Genomic DNA, 12,358 nt, shown 5'->3' with positions numbered 1-12,358 from the left:
ATATAGGAGGAAAGTTTTAATGGAAGGTGAAGATAACGAACCGTTATCAATCTCATAACTCCCATAAGCAATACAAAACAAAGAGTTGGGCAAACACGGACCCCTGGATATTACAAAGGTGGGATCAGGTACCTAGGAGGAGTACGCATCCCCTGTCGACCGGTTACACCCGCCGTGTGTCCTATATCTTGATCAGGTAAACAGAGTTATCTGTAGTCAAAATCGGTATGAAACACGTCAGACAGCATCTGACCCAATGATAGATTGTATTGGCAAACTAGATCATTATAACGACCATAGAATTTGCGAAATGCTGACTTTAAACGAGAATGTTGAAACCCCTGCACCATCAACTTGTTTTTCAGTAGCCTGCTTCGAATGAAAAACTGACCATAAGCAGAATAAGGTCTTGCGTATCAAATCAGTTGAGAGATCTAAACACCATATGCAGGAGATAATGAAATATTGCTATATAAATATGGGAAGTTGACGATGGAGAAACTGAAATCATCCCGTTTGTCATTAAGTTAAGTTGTTAGTTTGCCGTTAATACATGTATCTACTTTCAATAAAATATATAAGTATGAAGCAGAAATGAATGACTCTGTGGTGTCCTTTATTTCGAATCGACATCTGAATAGAAATTACTATTGTTAATACAACATTCCATTACTACCTGCACATATTCTTCATGTCTCCCAACTCATTCAATACGCTAGAGCATGTTTTTGTATGATCAAATTTCAAATTGAGGCAGGCTCCTACCAAATATGTTGATGTTACAAAGGTTTTAAAAGTCACGTTTAGAGTAAGCATTTAACAAATTCTATGGCTGTTATCACGTTCTTATTTGCAAATACAAGTCGAATGTTGTCAAGCGTGTTTCACACATATTTTGGGTCGTTCTTTACCTACTGATTTTGATTACCAATTACTCCGTTTACCTGATCAAAGTATAGGGATCACAGTGGGTTTGAACAGTCAACAGGGATTGCCTACGTTTCCGAAGCACCTGATCCCACCTCTGGTATGCTCAGAGGACCATGTTTGCCCTTCTAATAATTTTGTATCTTTTATAAGACTTTGAGATTGATAATTGCTCCTTATCTTCACCTGTTCATAACCCAGGTTGTCAAAAACAAGTTTTCTAATTTTTGTAAGTTAATTTCCTACAAATTTTATGTTAGTTTCGACTAGCAAAAATCCCTCAAAATCAACAGGGGATGCTTACTCCTCCTAGGCACCTGATCCCACTCTCTATTTTGCATTGCTTGTAGGAGTTATGAGATTGATCACTGTTCGTTATCTTCACCTTGCATTGTATTGTAACTTTAAGATTTCTCCTTTTAACTAATCGGGATATGGAGTTCACGGCCGTGTTACCGGCCGACAGGATCTTACTCCTCCAAGTCAGCTGATCCAACCTCTTGTATATCCAGGGGTCAGTGCATGTTTGCCCAACTCTCTATTTCGTATTCCTTGTGGGAGTTACATGTATGAGATTGATCACTATTCGTTATCTTTACCTTTTCTTCAAAACATCATAATTTCATTCAGGGACAGGTCTACCCTGAAGGACTTCAAGGTCAAAATTCATGCCAAATCGGTGCTAAATTAAGGAAAACACAGTTTAGGTAAACTTCGGAGTTTATTTTCAGCATTGCAAAGTATAAATCTTAATTTTGATTTCAAATTTGTAAATTAGAAAAATTCAAATGTGTATACTGTAATGAAAATTGACATTTATTTAATCATTCATATTGCACTTCAATTTTAGAGTCTTTCATTTCTTCCTTGAACTTTGCATCAAATTGTTCATTCATAGCCACTGTAAAATGGTTCCTCCAATCACCAATCTCTCCTGTAAGAAACAGTACAATATTCATAATGCTCATATAAATCTCCAAATCCAGTGTCTGTCTCTACAGACACTTTGTAACCGGGAGGTCGTGACTTTTAGCCCCAATCGTGTGATGGCCGCGTGAAACCTAAGACTACTGATTGCTACTCCGCCAAACGCTCGGTATCTAGATGTGAGAATCACGGGTCTTTCGGATATGACCTTAAAGGTGGAGGTCCCAAATTGTGGCATGTTTTGGCACGTTGAAGAATCCTCACTGCTACGGCCGTAATTTGTGATACGTTACCTACAACTGGTGACGTCTCAATATGAATGATAAATTATCGACGGGACGTAAACAAACATGCAAAAACAACTGACAAGAGTATAGAAACTTTCTACTTCGAAAGTTATTTGTACCATAAACATAATGAAAACTCGAAAAAATGGAAATTTTCCAAAAGACTGGTTGGTTGTATATTCATTAACGTTCCGCTCAAGAATCGTTAACTCATATGGAAATGTAATCATTACCAATGAAGGGCTGCAAAATTTAGGACTATGCTCGGTCCTTATAGCCTTTGAGCAGGGAGGGACCTTTATCGTAACACATCTACTGCGACACCGGGCCTCGGTTTTTGCGGTCTAATCCGAAGGATCACCTCTTACGACATGCAAGGGGTACTGACGACTTACTCACGGGTGTTTTCAACAAGGCGTTTGATAGTATCTTTGATTACTGATTTACATATATGAGGAGGATGTCGACCCCTAACAGCAGTAAGGAATAATCATATATATACTTATGTACGTGCATATCATCAATCATTATTTTGAAAAAGAATCGCGTTTTGATTATTACCAATACGGAATATCGGAACCATTATTTCGTCTCTGATTCTGTCGCGGTTTTAATATTTAGTATGCCCAATGAGATCACGTTTTCTGCGTTAACTTGGGTAACTCCCAATAGGCAAACACTTTTAAGTTAGTTTCTTTAATTAGTATCAGGAAAAAGTGAATGCAGGTACAGTTTAGCTTCATTTGTGAAAGTTGAGGGATGGGGGAGCAAACGGAGAAAAATGTGCCGTTATAATGATAATATCCTTTATTTATACGGGATTGCACAATTAGTTATTCAAATCAATTTACATTGTGATCCTGTTTATAACATATATTCATATCGAGAACATATATCACAAAATATGAAAATATCAGTTCATATACATACATGTCAAACTTATAATACGGTTCCAATTTTGATGCACCAGATGAGCATTTTGACAAATAATGTATCTTCAGTGATGCTCAACTGAAATGTTTGAAATCCGAAATAACAATAAACTTGCTAAAGCTATTTTAGGGAATAAACAGAGTGTCAAAAAGATGACCCAAATTCGTCTAAGGATAAGAGTTATGCATGAAGGAGATAATCCTTAATTTGAAATGAATTTCTAAATTTTATCACAGCAATTAAATATGAATATACATCCGTATTTTCAAGCTAGTAACGAAGTACTTAAGAACTACATAAAAAGAGACAATAAACTCATGAGTATTATTGAGTATCAAAATAATGTTTGAGATAGGCTGATTAAAAGATGTGGTAGTTGTGCATTCTCTAATAAAATCTAGTATTGAGTTTCATAAAATTGCTGCTGAAATGATAAAAGATCTTCTAAAATATTCTGTTTTATCTCTTGCAACATAAATGAAAATATCAGAGCTCTGTCTGGTATTTCTTGTGTTTACCTCATTCTAAAAACATTCAAATACTCTGGAGTCATATGATGTAAAACTTTAAACATAAGAATAATTTTTCGAGAAATAAAATAGTTAAACAAAGGCATCCACCTATGTAATATTTGTAAAAAATATCTTAGCAAGAAAGGCAGTTCAGCCGAAGCACCAAAATCGTAAACCCAAAGAGGGATATCCTTCATTACATCCATGAGTTCACATCATCGACTCAACCTTGCAATTCTGCTAACTTTCATCGCCACTAGAACAAGTGACCAGCTAATATATCGATTTTTGCTTGTATTGATGACAAACGTTGTACCAATGACAAAGTTGATCTCGGCCCGAGCAATCCCAGGTCCGAGATCAACATTAGAGTGTGATATTGTTTATATCATATACCTAAAACACAACAAGTTGATAAAGATTTTTTTTAAAATGGGGGGGGGGGGGGATGTATTGACCCAAACATAAATACATGGTATACTGTGCAACGATATTTGACTATTTCATTCCTTCAGTGAGTTTACTTTAATGGTTATGTTTCCAGTACCATTGGCATTGTGAGACATGCTAAAGGCTGGGTTTTGTAGCTTTATTCCATTGCTGGTCATGATAATTGGATGATTAATTATGGACATCCCCTCATGTGGTCTAGAATCTGGAATCGTCACATCTATCACTGTGTTGATCATCTACATGTGCATCAAAATTGGTACCGTATAAGTTTTACATGTATATACTATTAAGAAGCTCCTAGGGATTTGATGATTAATACTAAAATTGAAAATAAGAGAATTATTTTTATTTATTTTTTCGGATTTACCAAACTCGCCCGTTTTCATTATTTCATATAATTTGTAAGAGTTGTGGAACTTTGTTTACGTGGCGTCATCGTATGAACGGGAATGTTTACAGATTTCTTTGCTTAGGAAATGTTACCTTATACACTCTGTACTGAAGTAAATTTTTTTACCGTTTCCCATCTGTTTAGCATCTATAAGTCGTTGAAATACGTCGGAAGATATTGGTTCTGCTTTTCTCGTTTTATTGCCAAGTCCTCGGGATTTTAGATTTCAGAAATCGTTTTCAAGCAGTTTTCTACATCACAATTGCCGTAAATTAATATTTTGATCTCCATTAGGACCGGGAATTCCTGAAAATGCTTCAATATCACCCTCCATAATTCTCCTACTGTTTTCTATCGCCTAGAATGTTGATTGTTTTTAAATGAAGTTAAACGTGTTATTGTTCTAAATAAACAATTGTTACTTGGGTTACCCCCCCCCCCTTTTTTTGCTTAGATACTCGCTACAATTTAGCGCTGTTTTTGAAAACGTTTTTATTTAATTTTTCTCCTTGAATTAAATTTTGTCGTGGAAGAACGTATTATATTTGAAAAAAAAAAATATGTGTCTAACATCATTTTTTCATGTAGTTATGTTAGATTTCAAAAGATTAAAGAAGAAATAGTCATTTGAAATTTGAGGGCGAGACAGCCCCTTGACAACGGGCCGAGACAAATATATCTCGGCCCTTAGGGCGAGACAGCCCTACCTACTTGCAGCTGTCTCACCCTAGCTAAAATAGGTGTATCAGGGCTGATTCACTACTAGGTATATGATATTAACTCGATAAGTACGTCACATGACAATAAAACTGCAAGGGGGGGGGGCAGAAGTGTTTGAGGGGAGTGGGGGCTACACGTTGACGTTGTTGCATGTACGTATCTGGAGATTGAAAATTGTGATTATTTATCTCATTTCATAGCAGTCGGTTATTCTAATGACTCGAGAAAATACATGCCAAGAAAAATAACAAAGCTGCGGGACATGAGAAAACCGGTTCCTTCGAATAATATTTCATATTCTTATAAAAATGGAGAGCATAGATATCATTTCATAGCAGTCGGTTATTTTAATGACTCGAGAAAATACATCTCATTAAGTAAATATCCACATACGTGGATGAGGTTGAGGAAATAAACTTTTTATGGTTTAATCTCCGCTGCCAAACATCAGAAGTTTAATCCAATACCTCATGTTTTTGGTACTAGGACATTTACTTGCAACATTCTGAAAAATATCTTTCAAACCAGGCAGATATTTTTGTATAAAAAATGAGTTGTCTTTAGCCATCAATAAATTGTATACAAAAGTTGCCCAAGTGACGCATAATTTTAGTAACTTCTTTTTCTAGTTCGTATATCCCGTAATACATATACATCATTTCACATGCATACATGAATGTCTTACCTTTCCGATACATTTTCATCATTATTTCACGGGCATTTGGATGAAGTTTTGATAACCGTGAGTGATCTTTGACCGTAGTATTGGCTTCTTTTAGTTTCCTAAAGCTACATTTTTCCGCTATTTCAGCTATAATTTCATCGTTCACATCAACGTCTAGAAATTTGGCTAGTCGTTTGGTTTCCCCTATCGGATCCTATAGAACAAACAATAGAAATACTTTTGAAAAGATAACGAACACTGATTAATCTCATACATGTAACTCCTATAAAAATACAAAATCAAAAGTAGGAAAACCACCCACCCAGGGACACACCAGAAGTAGGACCAGGTATCTAGGGAGTAAGCATCCCCTGTCGACCAGTCACATCTGTCGTGACTCCTATATCTTGATCAGGTAAAGGGTTCAATCCGTAGTTACAATCAGTATATAAAGGTCTTAACAATTGGTATAAAACACGTCAGATAACATTTGACTCAATGGCAGGTTGTATTCGCAAACTAGATCGTTATAACGACCATAGAATTTGCGAAATCCTGACTTTAAACGAGACTTTAAAATACCACATTTCGGAAAACGGACGCGTGGTTCCGCATTTACATTTGATTGTGACTTAGGCCGAGTATAGGCCTACTTTAAAACCCATCTGATATTAACTTATTTGGCAGTACACTGTCTCGATTGAAAAACTTATCATACGGAAAACAAGCTCGTGCATATTGATTCAATTGAAAAACATTAACACCATATAAAGGTGATCATGAACTATTGCTACACAATAGGAAATTGACGAGAAGCTGGTTATCCTCTTTGTCATAATATGGACTTGTTAGTTTGCCGTTAACATGTTCAATAACATATTTAAGTATGAAGCAGATGTGAAAGACTATCTTCTTTTATTTCGAGTTCATTTGGAAATCTTGAATCGACATATACACATGTAAATGTAAAGGATTATTTTTAATAGATAATATCTAAATGTCGAGTTGAAGGCCAAAGTACGATTGTTTTCTTCTTATGGAGAAGCTTTAGAATAAATTATACCTCGTATGAATAAAACAACGGGTTAGCTAATAATGGGACACAATTTATGCCCATGGGAAATCCAACAAACTGTCAGAATACATTATCACCAAAACCTACGATGATGAGTATCTCCAGAATGTTTTCAATATCAACTTCCGTAGAATCAGAGGGGTGTTTAAACAGTAATTTTCTGAATGATTGATCACTAGCTATGAATAATTTTCCATTTTCTTGAAGAAACAAATGTCTATCATTTCAAAAAGTTTATTTCTTAATTTATCTTGGGGAATGGTCGTGTAAATTGTACATGACTATAACAGCATCTTTAACATCAATGTCAAATATTTGACCTGTTGATTGATTCTAAATTTTAAACAAATACTGTTACATACTTTAGAACAATTGATTAAATGAAGATAAAACCTCATTTGATTTGCATTAACCTGATCCCTTTATGAATTAAAACACAATGAATATAATTAAATAATTTACGATAATGATTTGCTTCAATGCAATGTAGATAATGACCAGGACATATTACATTGAGAAATGAATACCTTTTTCAAACTCTCATACTGTACTGTGAAGATAGCATTGTGTGTGTCGTTTATTTCCGCTTGTTCAAATTCCTTTTCATACGCAAACCATCCCCCGAATGGCTGAACTGGAAAAAAGAAGATTAATACGCCCTATCGTATCACAAATCTTTATCGAATTTAGCCTGGTTTTATTATTGTAAGTTATATCCCAATAGAATTTTGATTTGGTATAATTGAATTTATTGAGTGGAAATGAGGGGTGGGGGATGGTGGAAGGATTTCAGAATACCGTTTTGCTTACTCTTGATATTGTAAACCTTTTTTGTACATTATCTCGCATGGTAATCACATAGAGATGTTACATGCGGAATATATCCATCTATTGGTTCCAGCTGAGAAAGAATTAAGAAAATTGTCTTTGTTTGTAAGATTCATCATTACAACTGTATTGTAAAAACAACTTGGCATCATTTTCACATTTCGTAAACCAACTTTTCCTCCAACTCCTCTTTGAAAAGACGAAAATCATGCTTCAGTGTGAAACAAATTGAATATTCCAGTCAGTGGGACGAGTACATATGAATTATCGTACCTGAATTCCAAAATTCATAAACACCCTTATAGAGATGCATCGCTCGATCCAGTAAATGCTCTACCAAGCCCCGATCTTTGCTACTCATAGAAATATTTTAAAATGCTTTGAAAAAATTCCAGACGTATTTACCACAGTATACTCGAGAAGTGATATAATTCAAATGTGGATCCTATAACATTCCAAAAAACTTTTACTAAATTTGAAATCAGAAACCTTTTCAAACTTTTCAAAAATCAACAGCATCGAGGCGTATGATTGCCCAGCAATTTACACAATCACTCCTCGCGATGAATTAAGCACTAGCCATTTTGACAGCATAGACAGCTGCATAATAAATTGGATCAGAGCCCCCCCCCCCCCTCTCCCAAGATTCATCAACTAAATTTGATGATCCTGGACCTTGCCGTTCTCTAGATATAATCCAGACATGACTTGAATATGTAGTTATAATTGTTTTTAAACGAGGTCACAGTGACTACCTTTGGGTTACAATGAAAGGTGAAGATAACGAACAGTGATCAATCTCATAACTTCTATAAGCAATAAAAAATAGATAGTTGGACAAATACGGATCCCTGGATATACATCTTTTCAAGATGTTCCAAATGACAAAGTATGATGGTCCTAGGCATGGTGTACAAGATATATTCTAAACAACATTTAAATATGTATAATCATAAAATTACAGAAGGCCATAATGATTTAATTTTGGATCACGACGAAACTTTCTCCCAGCATGCATATGACCCGGACACTAAATAGCTAACACATGAGCAGACAAAAGGACGGGAAAACTCATAGCGCAAAAAATGGGTGTATAAAAAGTAATATTTTTGTGGAAAAGAAGATTTTACCGGTCGACAGGGAGTGTTTACTCGTTCTAGGCACCAGATCCCATCTCTGGTGTGTCCAGGGGTCCGTGTTTGTCCAACTATCTATTTTGTATTGCTTATAGGAGTTATGAGATTGATCACTGTTCGTTATCTTCACCTTTCATATAGAGGTTTTAGGTAACTGATAATGCATGCAAAGATGTTTGTGTATATCCATAAAGATAGCAAACAAATGTGGAAAGAACTTAGGAAATTTTGATTTTACCTGATCCCATGTAGATATTTTCATAAAATGATTTGAAGTCTGAAATTTCACCAAATTCTTCAGTATTGCGAGCATGGTGATAAAATGATGCTGCAACATCTTTAGGATTCCTCAGGACGTGGATAATCTTTCCGCCATTTTCTGTGTGCTGCTTTGGGAACCATCTATAGGGAATATGCGTATTAAATGGCCTTGGAGAGGGAATGTTGTCCACGATGCTTATATCCGGTATGGCTTCCAAAAACAACAACTCTTTGCCTTCCTTCGAATATTCGGGTTTGTTTTTGAGTAACATGCAGACAATTTCCCAAACCCAATGTGTACCTGGAGAAACAGAGGAGAAATTCAGATAATTAAAAAGGCAAACGCTTATGAGATTTTAATGATATGCTACGACTAAATCTTAACGGTATTCTTGGTGATTTTGGAGGAAAGTATACAGTGCTTACTAAAACTAATTGATATCGTGCAATTAACTCGCATCCTTACTGGTAAATGAAGTTGGAAATCATTGTATAAATTTTTAATATATGATTAAATCATTCCGAGTTGTCAAATTAGCTGTGGTGCAATAAAGTAGAAAATTAGAACGTCGTTCCCTAGCACCTACCTTTGATGCAAATACAACATATGATTTCTCAAACATTGGAGCAAAATTTCAAATTGATACGATTTGTAAAGAGATTTGGATTGATTGATTGATTGCATATTATTTAACGTCCATCTCGAGAATATTTCACTTATATGCAGACGCCACCATTACAGATGAAGGGCTGCATAATTTAGGCCTGTCCTCGGCACTTATGTATGGTGTCCGGATAGGGCCATTAGCAAAAGCGTGACTGCGCATAAGTCACAATACGCCATCACACCAACAAGCAACGCACCTTCGCGCTCTCATGCCAACAAGCAACACGCCTTCGCGCAGACAAGCAAGGCGCCTTCGCGCTCTCACGACAACAAGCAACGCATCTTTGCGCTCTCACGCCAACAAGCAACACGCCTTCACGCTCTCACGCCAACAAGCAACACACCGTCGCGCCGTCACGCCAACAAGCAACGCACCTTCGCACTGTCACGCCAACAAGCAATACGCCTTTGCGCCGTGTTGCTTGTTGGCGTGTCGGTGCGATGGCGCGTTGCTTGTCTGCGCAAAGGCGCGTTGCTTGTTGTTGTGAGAGCGCGAAGGCGCGTTGCTTGTTGGCGTGCCGGCGTGTTGTGACTAACGCGCAGTCACGCTTTTGCAAATGGCCCTCTCCGGGCACCATACTTATGGCCATTAAGCAGGGGGGATCTTTATTGTGCCACACCTGCTGTGACACGAGATCTCGGTTTTTGCGGTCTCGTCCAAAGGACCGTCCCATTTAGTCGCCTCTGACGACAAGCAAGAGTGTACTGAGGACCTATTCTAACCCGGATCCCTACGGGATTCCCTTGGATTATGAGATCAGGAGGCAGTGTGTGCTTTCATGGAATTCATGTAGTAGAAGAAATATCAACATCAGTATCACAAATGATTAAATTGTTTATGTCATGACGATACGATAAAGTACATGAAAAGCTGCTGAAATCATTCATAAAATATGTGAATGAAATCCTAATTATCGCCATCTATCTGTGTGATCATGTACAGTTATGACGATATCACAAGCTTTAAAATCCTAACACTCTCACGGCGGATGTGATCGGTCGACAGGGGAAGCTTACTCCTTGTAGCACCTGATCCCACTTCTAACCAGTATATCCAGTGGTCCCTGTATGCCCAACTTTCTATTTTGTATTGCTTAATGGAGTTATGAGATAGATCACTGTTCATTTTCTTCGCCTTTCCACATAAAGAACTAAGAATGATAATATCGTTTCACTGTCTATCTTCTGGTCAAGTTTAAAAGATATCATTTTTATATTATTTTATGTCAATATAGATATTTATATGAATTCTTATTTAAAAAAATTAAGCTAAATTATTTGACAAAACAAAGGGATAACTATGAATTGGGTTAATACCAGGTAGTTCACTAGAGAGATAAATGGAAAACGGAAATATATTTAAAACACCTCCCCCCGAGAAACGCAAATTCCATTTTACAGATATAAGTTCTCATTTAACGAAAATGTTCAATCTGAAAAGCTATATCATGTTACTTAGAAAAGCATAATCATGTTATGCGCTCCACGGAGCGAATTAGTTTGACATGTTTGGTTATTCGTGTTAACTATTGACTTGTTATAATCGTGCTATTTATTCCGTTTATAAAAGCAAAAAACATTCATTCACATTTACGGAATCAATGCTATATTTAAGTACGTAGAATACATGCTAATTCGCTCCGCGGAGCGAAAAACATGATGAAATTCAAATTAATCAAGGTGGTATATTTCCTGCATTATTTTACTCGCATAATAGATTCCAGAACTACCTACATACCTTACTTTGGATAGGTAGCCAGTATGATATCATCTTTTCTGCATGCAAGATTCCGTATTTCTTCAAACCTTTTCTTGACATCTTCACGTAACGGAGAAAAGGGTGGTAACATCATTCCATCGAACTCAATGATAGGTGCTGATTTCCAATCTCCATTTTCCCCCATGGTGTAATCGTCGTGTAATACGCAATACTCATATAGATTTCCTCGATCTAATATTTAAATTTCATCGTTCTACTTCCTGATACGGATAACTGCTTTATCTTGTTCCATATAATGTTCTAGAATTTCGTGTCAACTGATTTTGAATAAAAACATTATCACCTGAGATTACCATCGTAGATTACAATAACCTTCACATCGCTAGTAAACTGTGAGACGGTATATCGCGGTAAGATATACATGTGTACCTCTACATATCATTGTCTTATATATATATATATATATATATATATATATATATATATATTGTATATATATATATATATATATATATATATATATTGCGGGGCTACTCCCCACAACTATTTCGATCATTCTGAATATTTTCTGGTTTTCTTCACTTAAACAAAGCAAAAATGATATATGTTTCTTAGTCAGCATATAAATTACAACTTGCAACTTACGATTTGTGAGACTCTATTCTACTGTTTTAAACAAGTTCGATATATATTCCAATTTCTCGATTCATACTATGCGCCATGTTTAACGTACTGAAGGTGAACTTCCGGTTGTCAGATTATTTTGTATATGCCGAAATAAGGTAGTGTTTACATCGATGTGCAAGTACGGAGGAGAAAGCAATTTCGTCGGTAAATGAAAGGTTTTCATTTCATAT

General features: G+C 36.1%; 1 long non-coding RNA gene and 1 pseudogene across 1 annotated transcript in view; both read right to left on the bottom strand.

Annotated features, from left to right (window-relative positions):
• Nucleotides 1-12,358, bottom strand: part of LOC130046888 (uncharacterized) — a 146,618-nt gene that overhangs the window by 68,699 nt on the left and 65,561 nt on the right. The gene's annotated exons all lie outside the window — the stretch shown is intronic.
• On the bottom strand, nucleotides 1,630-11,775 carry LOC125648003 (sulfotransferase 1B1-like; annotated as a pseudogene).

Source organism: Ostrea edulis, chromosome 6 (genome assembly GCF_947568905.1).
Source record: "Ostrea edulis chromosome 6, xbOstEdul1.1, whole genome shotgun sequence".
NCBI classification, from domain to species: Eukaryota; Metazoa; Mollusca; class Bivalvia; order Ostreida; family Ostreidae; genus Ostrea; species Ostrea edulis.
Note: the sequence above shows the minus strand (reverse complement) of the source record. Positions and strands in the feature narration are given on the sequence as shown.